At 41.0% G+C, this 13,120-nt stretch overlaps 1 protein-coding gene across 2 annotated transcripts in view; it reads left to right on the top strand.

Annotated features, from left to right (window-relative positions):
* Positions 1–13,120, top strand: part of SLC22A3 (solute carrier family 22 member 3) — an 86,329-nt gene that overhangs the window by 46,964 nt on the left and 26,245 nt on the right. The window lies entirely within an intron of this gene.

Below are 13,120 nucleotides of genomic sequence, written 5' to 3'. Positions count from 1 at the left end.
GGTCCATGTTTCAATAGTTGCACCACGTTCCTTGAATTATTATACTTTACTTACCATAGCCCCGTACTATGAAGTCATTCATTCATCTTAATTTGCACAAACTATAAATCTTTTCTTGACATTCAGGGTAGTCTAAAGATTTGTCTTTAAATGTAGTCTTGGAAATACTAGTTATTTGAGAACATGAGCAACGATGTAATATTCAGCCTTTAGACTTACATGTGCTGCTAGCCTACCTTCCCTCCCTCCCTCATTTTCTTCCTCCATTTTTTCTTCTTCTTTTTTCCAGCAAGGCTTTTTGGGTGCTTCTGTATCACTATACTGAGAGAAATGGTAGGGACTCAAGTTCATTCTTTGCTCTTTGGAAGATTTGCTATGCCTTTGGAGACATACAGATATATCTGAAGCAACACCTGAATAATTAGAGAATAATAGATAAAAATACATAGCAATGCTTTATGCAAAGACAAAGTAACAGAGGGATTATTATAAAATGAATATTAGAGAATAATTTTTGGAAGATATGAATTTTTGATAAAAACCTTGAAGAGTATTAGGTTGCTAACATCAATTTTTTTTTTTTTGTAGCACTCATTTGGTTTTGATAGAACATTCTGATAAAAAACAAGCTTTGTTGGTTTTCTTGTCACATCCCCAACCTCCCAGAACTTGGCCAGAGATATTTGGATTTCTACCTTTTTCCTTCACTCTTACATTCAGTGGCAAGCAGTAGCCTCTGTGTTTATAGAGGTTTCAACTGACCAGTCAACTATTGGATTATAATGATGTACCTTGGGGTTTACAGATCATACACAATGTGGTAAAGATAAAACATGACCTGTTTTAACCATGAAGATGAGTTGATCCTTGTTCTTTGAGCACATATGGGCTGTGGATTCCTTTTAGAGAAAAAATATCCTGCTGCCCTCTCCTCTTGCTCTCATCACATAAACCTTGTCTTCACAACTGGATCAGATGTATGATAATCTGCACTCAGTTTTAATAGTCAAATAAATATTTTTGCTCTTTGTTCAGCAGTATCGCAAAGACGTTGCACATGTAGTCCCAAAGCTAAGTATATGTCAGATTGACATCAAGTTTTTAAAAATAAAGAAAAAACAGTGTGTGCTGATGGCTTATGAAGGCAAATGCCACTTAACTAGGCATGTGGTATATTATTGTGAGTATTGCTGAGAGGCCATGGGATGATTCCCAGAAGCAGCTGCTCTTACATGTCCGCTGGTGTCTAGTTCAACGCTGCTCCTCTAGACCCACAGACCCGCTTTGAATTCATGAGCACTGTGGAGACATTTCAATGGGGAAGCAGTTCAAGGCTCTACATGGTTGTTCTTGTGAAAGATCATGAACGGTGGATCCTGTGGCTTCCAAGACGTGTTAACTCTGGTTTTAAGCAGTTAGATGATCCCCATTTGAAAGTCAGGTTTGAAGCCAGACATGAGTTTAGCACCTGAGCCACCACTATCCATGATGATTCCATACTGTGATTGGCTGATAAGTCTCTTTGGTCTTTAGTCTATAGGTTCCTGTTCTGTTCTTTTCTTTTCCTTGAAACCTTGGGGGTAAAGAATACTAGGGTTTCTTTCTGGCTTTTTTTCTGTAGAATTTTCTGCAGTCTAAATTTGGTTGATTACATCCTTAGGATCCTTTAACATGACCCTCTGTCTCTTGTATTCCCTGTCAATCGGTAGGTAGATCTAGAGCTAAATCAGGTTTAGGTTTGATACTTTTGGCAATCCTCCTTTGTAAATGGCTTAGTACTCTTCCATTAAGAGACCCCTCCTATCTGCCCGTCTCTTCTTTTGTGGCGTTAGCTACCATTGATCATCATTGCCTGCATATATTAATTCACCAGAGGTTGTAAATGACAATATTGATAACATTCCCATTTTATCATTATGTCTTCGTTTGTTACTGGAACACTTACATAAAGACTAACTTCTCCCATCAATTATTTGGTGACTCTGAGATACAGTTCTTACAGCTTCTTTGCTCCTTAGTACAATGAGATTTTCCAGGCTCATCTTGTAGGGTCTCACTCTTGGAATCACCTACTTCTCAAAGGGTGCTTTGAGTTTTGAAACAAATGTCTTCAAACTGAACCTATCCATCTTCAGCCTTTTAAGATTGTACAACATAAGCAGAAAAGCAAAGTATTATCTTCAAAAAGAGAAGGAATTAACATTTCAGTTTAAAGCCCCTTGCTAATAGCAGAATTCAGTCAAATTATAGGCCAAATCATAATTTTCTATTTCAGAGATCCCAGTGTTCCCACAAAGAATAATAACGTGCAAATTACCTCTTTACAGTACTCAGAAGTACTGACCAATAGTGCGGGAATTTTTCTTGAGCCCCAACTCCAAAATCAATCCTATTATGGTTTCTGTGCGTCACTATCAATTACTCATGTTTTGGTGACTCAACTAACTAACTAATTGACCAAATCGCTATTAGGGTCATCTTGAAACCTTATGCTTACATAGTCACTTCAACCCTTTTGCAACCTTTTGCTGCCTTAGCTGGTATCCCCCCTCTCTGAATATAACCTCAAGGGCCCCCATGCTCAAGTCTGATTGTCCAGTGCTCTGCCTTCACTTTTCAGAGAACCTCTTTTCAGTAAATCCTGACTTTTGGAAGAAGTTATTATCATGTAAGTTACCGCATCCTCTAAGACTGGTCCAAATTCCCATCTCATCCTAAGGGTGCACATCACAGGTTGCAGTGAAGCTAGAATGAATTGGAAAGAATCTACCTGATGCACATGGGAGGCCTGGCAGTGATGCTGTCTTCCTTAGCCACCTCCCAAACCCAGCCTGTTCCATCCCTGGCACCAGAGAGCCTAGTCTATTTTAGGGGGGATCGAAAGACCTAGCTTAAAATGATGTTCTATATTATAGAAGAGTACCTAAATTCACCATAAAATAGGGCTACACCAGTCCCCTGGGCTTTGTGAATGGAAGGAGGATGTGGGAAGAAATAGGTGGATTTCATCACAATATTCAACCAGGTGGGTTATTCTGAGGGTTGGCTGTCCAGTAAATAATCTCAGTTATATTTCATATGGATGTTACTCATTTTGTGGGCAAATAAATTCTGGCTTTCTGTCTCACTGGTCCCTAGGCTTCCATTTGCCAAAATTCCCAGCTAGCTTCTGACTTTGTTGAAGCCACAGCTAGAAGCTAGAAACACAGGTGATGAGAACATCAGGTTCTCTGAATATACCAACAGTGTAACTATTAGTCACTGATAAGAAAAGTCCAAAAACGTAAAACCAATGCAAATGAGGCAAGTGGGTGGGACTTAGAGTAAGTTGAAGAAATGTAGAAAATGGAAAGAATCAAAGTATATAGAAACCAGAGAGAATCAAAGGATGGGCTGGGTGTCAAACACTAGGCAGTGACCCAATGCAGAAGGATACTTAGCTTAGACTCGTTCACGGGTGCCTTTGCAATGTTTAGGGCACACTTGAAAAAATAAAACCAAACTATTGGCAAGTCTACAGTCCTTACAGCCCAAGCACAACTGTAGTGCAGCAGTGTGTCCTGATGCCTCCAGAGCGTCCACAGGCGTCCTTTGACCCGGGGAGCGTGTCGGTGATTACACTGCTTCCTGCCTTGGCCATCTCCGCAGTTTTGTTCATAAGGCAAAGTTGTTTCATGTTGCACTTAAATTTCTCTTTGGCTTCGGTTTGATGTTACTTCCTGGTACCTGCAGTGCACGTGTTCTTGCCTCACACCTGGTAAGATACCAATCAATCCAACTTTCCACGCTCATCCAGTAGACACATAGCAGCACCGTGTGTATGACTGAACGGTGCACTGAATGGCAATGCTGGTCTGAAGAGATGGCCATTGCCCTAAAAACTGAATGTGTATTTCTCAAAATAAATGAGAAAGTGGGCAAGTATTTAAGAGTGCTTAGACTTTTGCTTGTAGTAGACTAGGTCTATGGGTAAGTAGTGGAGAGCCGGGATTGTTGCTCAGTGAACTTTTCTCATCACGAAGTGGTACTATCTGTGATAGATGCGTTCTTGTTCCCAGCTCTTCACCCCTCTCTGTGGGAGGATCCCATACACACCCCCACCCCCGTGGCCGTGGGACTTGCAGCAATGCTCCTCTGGAGGTGGATAGATTCCCCCCACTGAGTCAGGCTGGGCCTTCTGAATTGATGGCCCGAGGTACCAGTTTAGAGCAGAAGCTGTAAATGCATTTCTGACAGCTCTCTTGCCCTTTCCATTTGCCACAAGAACAGCATATCCTAAATTGGTGGTGTTCCTTCAGTGTGGGACTCAGAATGAGAAGAGCCACAACTTGGAACAGAGCTGCAGAAGCTGACCTATAGCCGCCATATGGAATATGGCCAAGAAATAACTGTTTTCTCAGTAAACTAGTCTGCTAAATGTGTCTCAGCATGCTGCAGAGATTGGAGGGTGTTTGTTTTTGCAGCCAAAGCTAACTAATGTAGCTGATCATAATGGCATTGTTTTGATTGCCAGGGTAGGGTTTAGTGATTCAACACATTTTTGGTTGTTGAGATGACAGAGGAAGGGGGTCGTTTAGATTATTGTTTAAAATATACACATCCTCCCCCTCATCTCCATTGGACGAAAATACTTCTGGGTTCAAATGAGATTAGGCATGCCAATGTAACTTGCTTTGGTCCCATGGTAGATGGAACATCTGTCCTGCCCTTTGATTTTGAGCTTGACCATGTGAGTTGCTTTGGCTGATGGTGAGTTACCACCAGACGTGATGCAGTAGAATCTTGAAATGTGCTGTGTGGTTGGGCTTGCTCTCTGCACTTCAGCCATCACCATGAGAAGAATATTCCCAGGCTTGCCTCCTGGCCCCAGAGGAGGCTGAGAGGCATTTGGAGTAAGCTTATTTAGCAAAACTTCCCCAAACCTAGATCAGCAGTCTCTCAGCCAACCCACAAACGTATGAGCTAAATGAATGTCTATTACTTTATGTCACTAAGATTGATGGTTGTTATGCAGCATTATTTAATTAATATACTGGCTAAATAGCTTTTGTCGCTTACTGATCCAGGTTATACAACTACATAGGTAATAACTGTGGCTGTGGTTTTGCTTTCATTTTTTTTTCCAAAGGATTTTACAAGCCCTTATCCTAAAGATCCCTCTCCTCCGCTACCCTCCACTTCTTGTCTTTGTGTGGGATATGTTCATGGAAAAGAGTATGTTGCAACTCAAACAAAGAGCCTCTAACAGGATAGAACTGAGTAGGTCCATATTTGTTGGTGATATTGTTGTTCTCTGTTGGCCTAACAAACCTATAAGGCTTGACCATAACTTCCCTATTTTGATGATATACCTATATTGTTCATAGCTAATCTATAACTTATTAAAATATAAGTACTGGGTGTTATGTTGGTACCAGTAATGCATAAACACACTCGTGGGTGGTTTCCCTGGTGGCATGTTTAGATAACATCAAGAACTGACATTTGAGCTTTCTAATCCCAAAGGGTCATCATCCATGATCCCACTTTTAGATAAATATATAAGAAATAGAAAATAGAAAAAGATTAAACCTCATTAGATAGTGTTAGGCTAAGTTTTAGATTACCTCACTTACCAGAGAGACGTCCAACTCTTAATAGCTGCCATCTTTATTATACTATAACGAACTGTCATGCAGACACCAATATGTCTATAGAGAGGGACTTTCCAGCTTTGGGAATGTCTGTTTATGACATTCCCTTTTAAGGGGAGATTTTTATAAACATAATTTTTGTTCTTCCAAAGAAGGAACCACACCATGATTCTGGCTGTCATGAAGCCCATCTGGGGTGTGGTTTTCAGTCCAATTATTGTACTGTCTTTGTTAATGCTATGTTTAATTACCATCTCAGGCTTGGGATAGAACACTGTCTTCACTGAATTTATTTCAAAAGATCCAGAAAAAGTAACTCAGGCCCAGGCAGTGCCCAAGGGTGGCTCCAGTCCAGTTCCCGTGTCAAGAGCTGGAAAGGTGTGAGTCTAGAAACTAGTGAAGGATATTGGACAGAAAGTCACTGGAAACTCATACAGTGCTTTCCCTTAATAGGATTAAATCTTCATTCTTTGACATCACACAGAATAAATGGTGCTAATCCTCCCAGCAAAGCCATCATCCTCAAAAATGACATATAAAAAATTATTACTGTCTTATGCATGCTACCACATTAGCTTTCACGTAGAATATTCTTGAATGCATAAAAAATGACAGGACATGGGGCATCTGGGTGGCTCAGTTGGTTAAGTGCTCAACTCTTGATTTCAGCTCAGGGTTGTGAGATCGAGCCCCATGTCAGGCTCCGCACTCAGTGCTGAGTCTGCTTGGGATTCTCTCTCTCCCTCTCCCTTTGCCCCTACCCCTACTCATGCACGTGCCCATGCTCTCTCTCTCTCTCTCTCTCTCATAAATAAATAAATAAAATCTTTAAAAATGACAGGACACTTCATATAGCTAAAACGAACCTTTGGAGCTGAGAGTTAATAGTACTCTACCTAAATATATTTTCGTAAATAGCCTGAGTGCTACAAATGGTCTATATTTAAATGGATTATTTGTTTAGTTCCCACATCTTTAACTTTTAAAGAATGTTACAATATTACATAAAACGGGAAATAATGCTACAATTAAAAAGCCATAAAAACAGTACTGATGGACTTTTGAATCCAGAGTCAGCTCCTTTGCCAAGCTGGTGATTAAATAGCAAGTTCCTTCCACTAAAGGAAATTCTGCCTAAAATCTTCCAGGTCAGTGGACTCTCATTTAACCCATACAAATACTGAGGGGAAGATGTTCCAGGGCATCATGTGGCTTTAATTGAACTAGGAATCCAAGTGACCTATCTCTTGCGGAATGAGATTACAGCCTTGGAGTGGGTGAGGCAGATTTTCAGGGCACCTCGCCCAAAGAGCAGCATCTCGAGTGAGGAACCTTGGAGAGACAGGGTCTTCCTCCTCTCCCAGTCCCTCACGCCCACCTTCCGGAGTCCCTCTTAAAATAATTGGGCCATATACCTTTGTCAGAATCCTAATTACTTCACTTAAATACAAGTTAAAGCTTGAAAACATCCATCAGAAGTGTGAGAGGAAAGCACGCCACATTACTGTGACATACACTCCGTGTGTTCAATCCCACCCATCAGTCCTGGTGTCTGATGACCTATCACTCATGTGTAATGGGATCTACAGAACCCAGGACCCTGGACTCGGGTGGTGACTTGTAGGGAGACTAGCTGTCCCCGTATGCCCAGAACTGGGGGGATTCCTGGGAACTGGGAGTTTCAGAGCTGAATCTGAGAAAGTCTCAGGCAAACTGGGACAAGCTGCTCAGTCCTCACCTTCCTGGCTGTGCTCAGAGGAAGAGGCAAAGGTTTACATTTGTGAGTGCCACATTTGCCTGCTTGCCCATGGACCCTGATGCCTGTGAGGGATTCCTAGTCTCACTAGAGGATGGGCTCCTGTCCTTGTGCAAAGTCTGATGCAGGCTGCCCCCCCTGGGGCCTCTCTCTTCCTAACCCCTTCTTCAATCCCTAGTTTCTTTTCTCTGTCTATATTTTTTTAACTTTTAACTTTTACAGTCTTTATTTGAAGTCCCAACATGAAATGATATTCCTTAAAAAAAACACGCCGCTTTATTGACATCTGATAAACACACAAAACATGCACATATTTGATTTATTCAACTTGCTCACACCCCAGCTTCTATTCTAATTCTTAATCTGATCTTGAACCCTAGCCTGTTTGACTGGGGCCCCGGCCCCTGCTTAATTTCTGCCCTTTTTTCTCCTGAAAATAGGATCCTACAGCTTATCCCTTCACTCATCCACTGTCTGAAAGCTAGATGCTGCATTCTCTTGATGACTGGTACCTGCTCTTTCTAGAGACTGCTGCTCCTAAGAACCCCTTCTCCAGATGTGTCCCAGCCCACAGATAGCAGTGCTGGCCCATGGACCACCCACGTGTGCCCTCCCCTGCACTGGCCTCTCCACCTGCAGGCCCTAGTCTCATTCATGGCCAGGTGCAGAGCCACAGCCCCTTCCATTCACACTTGACCTGCTCTCCCTACTGCTGAGATTCCAGCAAACCTTCCAGGCAAGGTTCTGTGGATGATGATACTGGGGGAGAGCTCCAAGCTTTACCTGGTGACATTCAGAGTCATATCAACTAGCCATTCATTAGTTATATAATCTGGGAATCATGGTCTCCTCCCTTTTTCCTTCTCAAAGGCTGATCCTTGCCCTTGAGAGCAATGGTCCTCCCCTTCCAGCCCCAGCACCCTGTGGGATGCAGAGGAGTATTTGCCTCCTTCTGTCTAGCCCAAGCCCCAGTGGCATTACAAACAAAATTAATTAAAATATAAAACAAGATGAATAAACCGCACAGGCTTATTCTGTTCTGTTAATATTGGTAACCCTCTTTTGTGGGCATTGTGGCAATGCTTAATTCAATTATTTTAATTCTGGATCTCTCTCTCATAGAATAAGGGAGTGGGTTTGCTTTTGCTTTTTCTTTTTCAAGCATTTGCCAAGGGAATGGCCCTCTAATACTGTCTTTGAAATGTTCATGCTCTATCTGGGCAAGAGAGAAAGATGGTCAGCTTTTCCAAGTGTTTTGTTCCTTGGCCATTTGGCCCATTCTTGTGTTTTTGGCAAAATCAGTTTCTGCAATCCAAATTGCTGTGCTTCCCTGCTGTGAATAAATGAGAAAATACTAGCTCTTTGTGAAAGTGCTTGCTGCCTCGGAGGCGATGATGAGTACAATGTGCAGAACCCTGCGTATCCAGCTCCTTGGCAGGGATTCCTGGACGCTATTCCTAATCCAGAGCTGCTGTTACCATGACAAAACTGCTTGCTCCATCTTCGTCCCACCAGGAAGATTGCCCTTGTTTATGAAATAATCCTAAGAAAAGAGATGCAGCCTGGGGAGCAGGTGAAATCACTTAAACTCTGCAGGGCCACATTGATGTACACAGATGTGCTCCTTTACTACAGAGAAACACTCAGGAAATGGGGCTGAATAGTAAAGGAGAGAGCACACAGATCCCTTTGTCTCTACCCCTCGAGGTCCCACCCAGGAAGATGGTAATAAAGATATCAGGTGCTAGATTTTTCATGGGATAACTCCTCCCTCTCCTGAGAGGGCACCCAGATGGCCGGATGATGAACACTGGTCATGTTGCCATAGCAACACTTCTTCATGTGGGTGCAGATGCAAAGGGGACTAGGTCCACACACTCCAGAGATGGCTAGATTTCTTGTTTTGGAACAAATAATATGGGCCTGTGCTGTTTTCTCTTTTTCTTTGAATTTGGTGCTATTGAAGGGGGACCTGATTGAGAAGAAGCCTTCCTTCTCCACATGGTGAACACACCCTTCTTAAGGTCTTAAGGTGGCTGGGTAAAGGAAGACTCAGAGAGTGGAGAAGTCTTTATGTCCTCCCCAGGAGACACACAAGGGGAATGTTGACGAAAATGGCCAGAACCAAGGACACTTTTTCTGCTAGAGGAAACTTTCCTGTTAAAAGCAAAACTTTGTTACCTTGTCTAGTAATAGGCATAGAGGGCGACCAGATAGAAAATCTTGATGAGCAGGGTTGCTAACACACTCCTGTCACCCAGCAGCTGTAACTTTAACCCCATAGTTGATGGGATGATCATATGGCAGTCTGTCCCAATGGGTCACAGATCCTTGGGGACCATGGAGTTACTGCGAAAGTCCTCAAACCATTTGCAACCAAGCCTTGTCTGTAGAGTGAGTTAATAGGTCTTGGATAAATATGTATTATTTTTTCAGAATGAAGGTAGATGCGATTGTTATTAATAATGACTAATGAGTTGAAATGTGTTATTAAGTTCATAGTAAATTTATGTCATTATGTAGTCTCAATGAACAGAAATTAAAAGCACAATTCCTATAATGTGGGCAACTGTTATATTATTTGGCATTAACCAGAAGTCCTCATACTCAAGAAAGGTAAGAGTCACTGATCTGTCAGCACATGTAGGATTAGTCTCCATCTGTTTAACAACTATTGCCTGAGAGTGCCTGGGTGGCTCAGTTGGTTAAGCGACTGCCTTCGGCTCAGGTCATGATCCTGGAGTCCTGGGATGGAGTCCCACATTGGGCTCCCGCTTCTCCCTCTGACCCTCTCCCCTCTCATGCTATTTCTCTCTCTCTCTCAAATAAATAAATAAATAAATAAATAAATAAAATCTTAAAAAAAAAAACTATTGCCTGAGCTTTCACAGTTAAAGTTGTATGATGTTCTCAGGAAAAGCCCAAGGACCTCTTCACAAACAGAATTCTTGACAACTTCCAAGATTCATTCATTTTTTTGATTCAATAAAGTAAACTCAAGTTCATTATATTCTACTCTTTCACTGACCTATGGACAAGTCCTACATGTTAAGTAGGAAGAATTGAGTAACTGGGTGTACAACTGCCTTACTACCTCTCAAAGGTGAATTCTTTTTTTCTTTCCTGCTTACATTTCTGAACCAATACACCACTAAGGGTTTAGATCTTGAGGAAGACTGAGGAAGGCTTATTGAGTGAATGCTCAGCATGATTATTTTTGTGGCACAGAGTGCAATAGAGCATAAGTACTTACCCTCATGTTTTGATCATTATGTGTAGTATCCAGGCTTAAATAGTTGTCTTTGAGAACTTAGACAAATTTTACTAAAGATAATTGAAGTATTCACTCTGCCATTTATGACAGTTTATGTGCTGTATTTATACAGGCTGCTCTAAAATTATCAAGGGACAGAATTTTTGATGGCAGTTGAGTGAACTAGAGGGTCTACTTCATGTAGTATTTTTTTACCATATCATTTCTTCCTAAGTTCTGTAAACTATTTGGTAGGCTTTGTTCCCTAAAAATAACCAGCTTCTTAAGTTTAACAAGTCATCGATCATATCAATGAAAATATTTTTCACATTACAAAGTGAATCACAGAATGTTGTATTTGGTGGTCATATGTTTAGAAAAATCATTTAAGGTTAATTGATGTGAAGCTGGCCCAGAAACAAAAGGGCACTGACTCACCTGGTGTAGCAGGGGCTCATTTTCATTTGTACATCCATTAGTTGGCAAACAGTTACTGAGTGCTGTGTTCAAAACATCTGCTTTTAAACAACCTATGTATAATATTCACTTTCAAAAATGTCTCTTGACATGCATTTAAGATGCTTTGTATTTTTTCCAATTCTTTGTGGTTGCTTTTCTTTTTCTTTTTTCTTTTATGAGCTGGCAGTTTCCTCTACTAGTTTCCTCTACTAGTTCCCCACAATTTCCTCTACTAGTTCCCTAAGTGTACAACTATACTCACTTTCATCATATAGGAAAGAACTAAATCTAAGTTCTTACCATTTAAAGTTGAAGAACAGCTTAGATCTCATGTGCAGTATTTGGAAACCATTTCACTGTGTTTTCGTTTTGATTGCATTTGTTTATAAGTACACAGGTATTCTAATTGGATCTCAATCAGTTCATCTGTTAATGATGAAAACTAACCTGTATATTTGTTGGCATATAATAAAGCAATTCATAGTTAAAATTAGGGTAAATAGTGAATGCAATCTAACATTAATGCACCTTACTATGGTCCAGAGTCAATCCATGAGACTGAACATACTTCACTATCGAAAACCTCCAGAAACAGAATTCCAGGGATGGCATGTGCCACCTGTTCATGGCTCGTACATAGAAGCATCTCATCCCTCTCTAAAGATTGTTCTGTCTTGAACAATAAAGGACATACCAATGATAAATAAGTAACTGTATGCAAAAATATTTTGCAAATCAAGAAAGGGGAGCTGCCTGCAAATTCCAGAACACACCAAGGATCGTGATATTTATTAAGGTGCAATTCAACTAGTCTTTTAACTGCTCAGTTGTACTTGACATTCATCAGAGAAGTTTCTCAGCATTCCCTGATGCAAGCAAATAAACATGAAACTAAGGATTTTCTGAGGTATAGAAGGAAGGCAGAATTTGGATATTGGGAAATGTGGAAGCACTGAAAATGCACAAAATTCCAAAATGGCCTCAACATGACTCTGCTGGAGATTGTTTTGGTTATTGTCATTTCTCTTTGAGTACAGAGTTGACTTAATCATGCCTCTCTGTGCATGGCACAGCCATCACTGGGCTGTGCAAGGCTCCTCTGGTGTTTCATTTTATTTTCCCTTCCTTCTCTCTCCCATGTCCCTTCTCAACAGGTTCCCAACAGAATGTGCTTTGATATTTATGTGCCCTTAAAAACTAGAGCTTGTTGTATGTGTGTGTTTAGGTAACATAAATGGAATTGTGCTGCTCTAGATCTTGCTTTATTTCTGAATTTTTCATGCAGCAATATGTTTTAAAACATGTTGATCTAATTAGATCCAGTCAGAATATCTTTCCACCGTCTTGCTCACATGTGAGTGCTGTGTGGTTTTCATCAGTACCATCTGCTGTGTTTCTTGTCTCCATCCTTCTAATGACAAGCACCTGGGTTGTTTCCAATCATCATCATACGTGTCCCTTTGGAATCTTTGTGAGGTTCCTCAGGGAGTTTAATACCTAGAAGTGGAACTGCTGGGTCCTGGGATGCATGCAGGCTTAGTGTGCTGAGTAATGCCAGATTACTTTCTGTGTACACCCTGTGAGCATCCCATTTGTCCACATACACATTTGGTATTTTCCGATCTTCTAATTGGGCCAGGCTCCTGAATGTTTTAAGTTGCACATCTGCTTACTAGTAAAATTCAGCATATCTTCGTGCATCTTACTTTACTGTTTGGCTCCTTCTCTGTGGATTGCCTTGCCACATCCTTGCCCATGTATATTGGATTTTCTGGTATTTGTCTCCTTCAATTTATAGAACCTCCTTTCATGTTTTGAATACCACCCCCTTGTTGGTTCTAGACATTGCAAGTACATTCTCCTCAGTGTTTCAGCTACTCTTTGACTTTGCCTATTTTTTTCTTCATTGAACAGAAATTCTTAAAGCCTAAACTTATTCAGTATAGGCAAATCAGTGTATATTTTTGCCTATTGATTGTATTTTGGGTTTTGTTTAAGAAATATTCTTCTACATCCAAG

The sequence above is a fragment of the Halichoerus grypus genome, chromosome 9 (assembly GCF_964656455.1).
Source record: "Halichoerus grypus chromosome 9, mHalGry1.hap1.1, whole genome shotgun sequence".
Lineage (NCBI taxonomy): Eukaryota > Metazoa > Chordata > Mammalia > Carnivora > Phocidae > Halichoerus > Halichoerus grypus.
The sequence above is the reverse complement of the archived record's forward strand: the minus strand, read 5'-3'. Positions and strand labels throughout refer to the sequence as shown.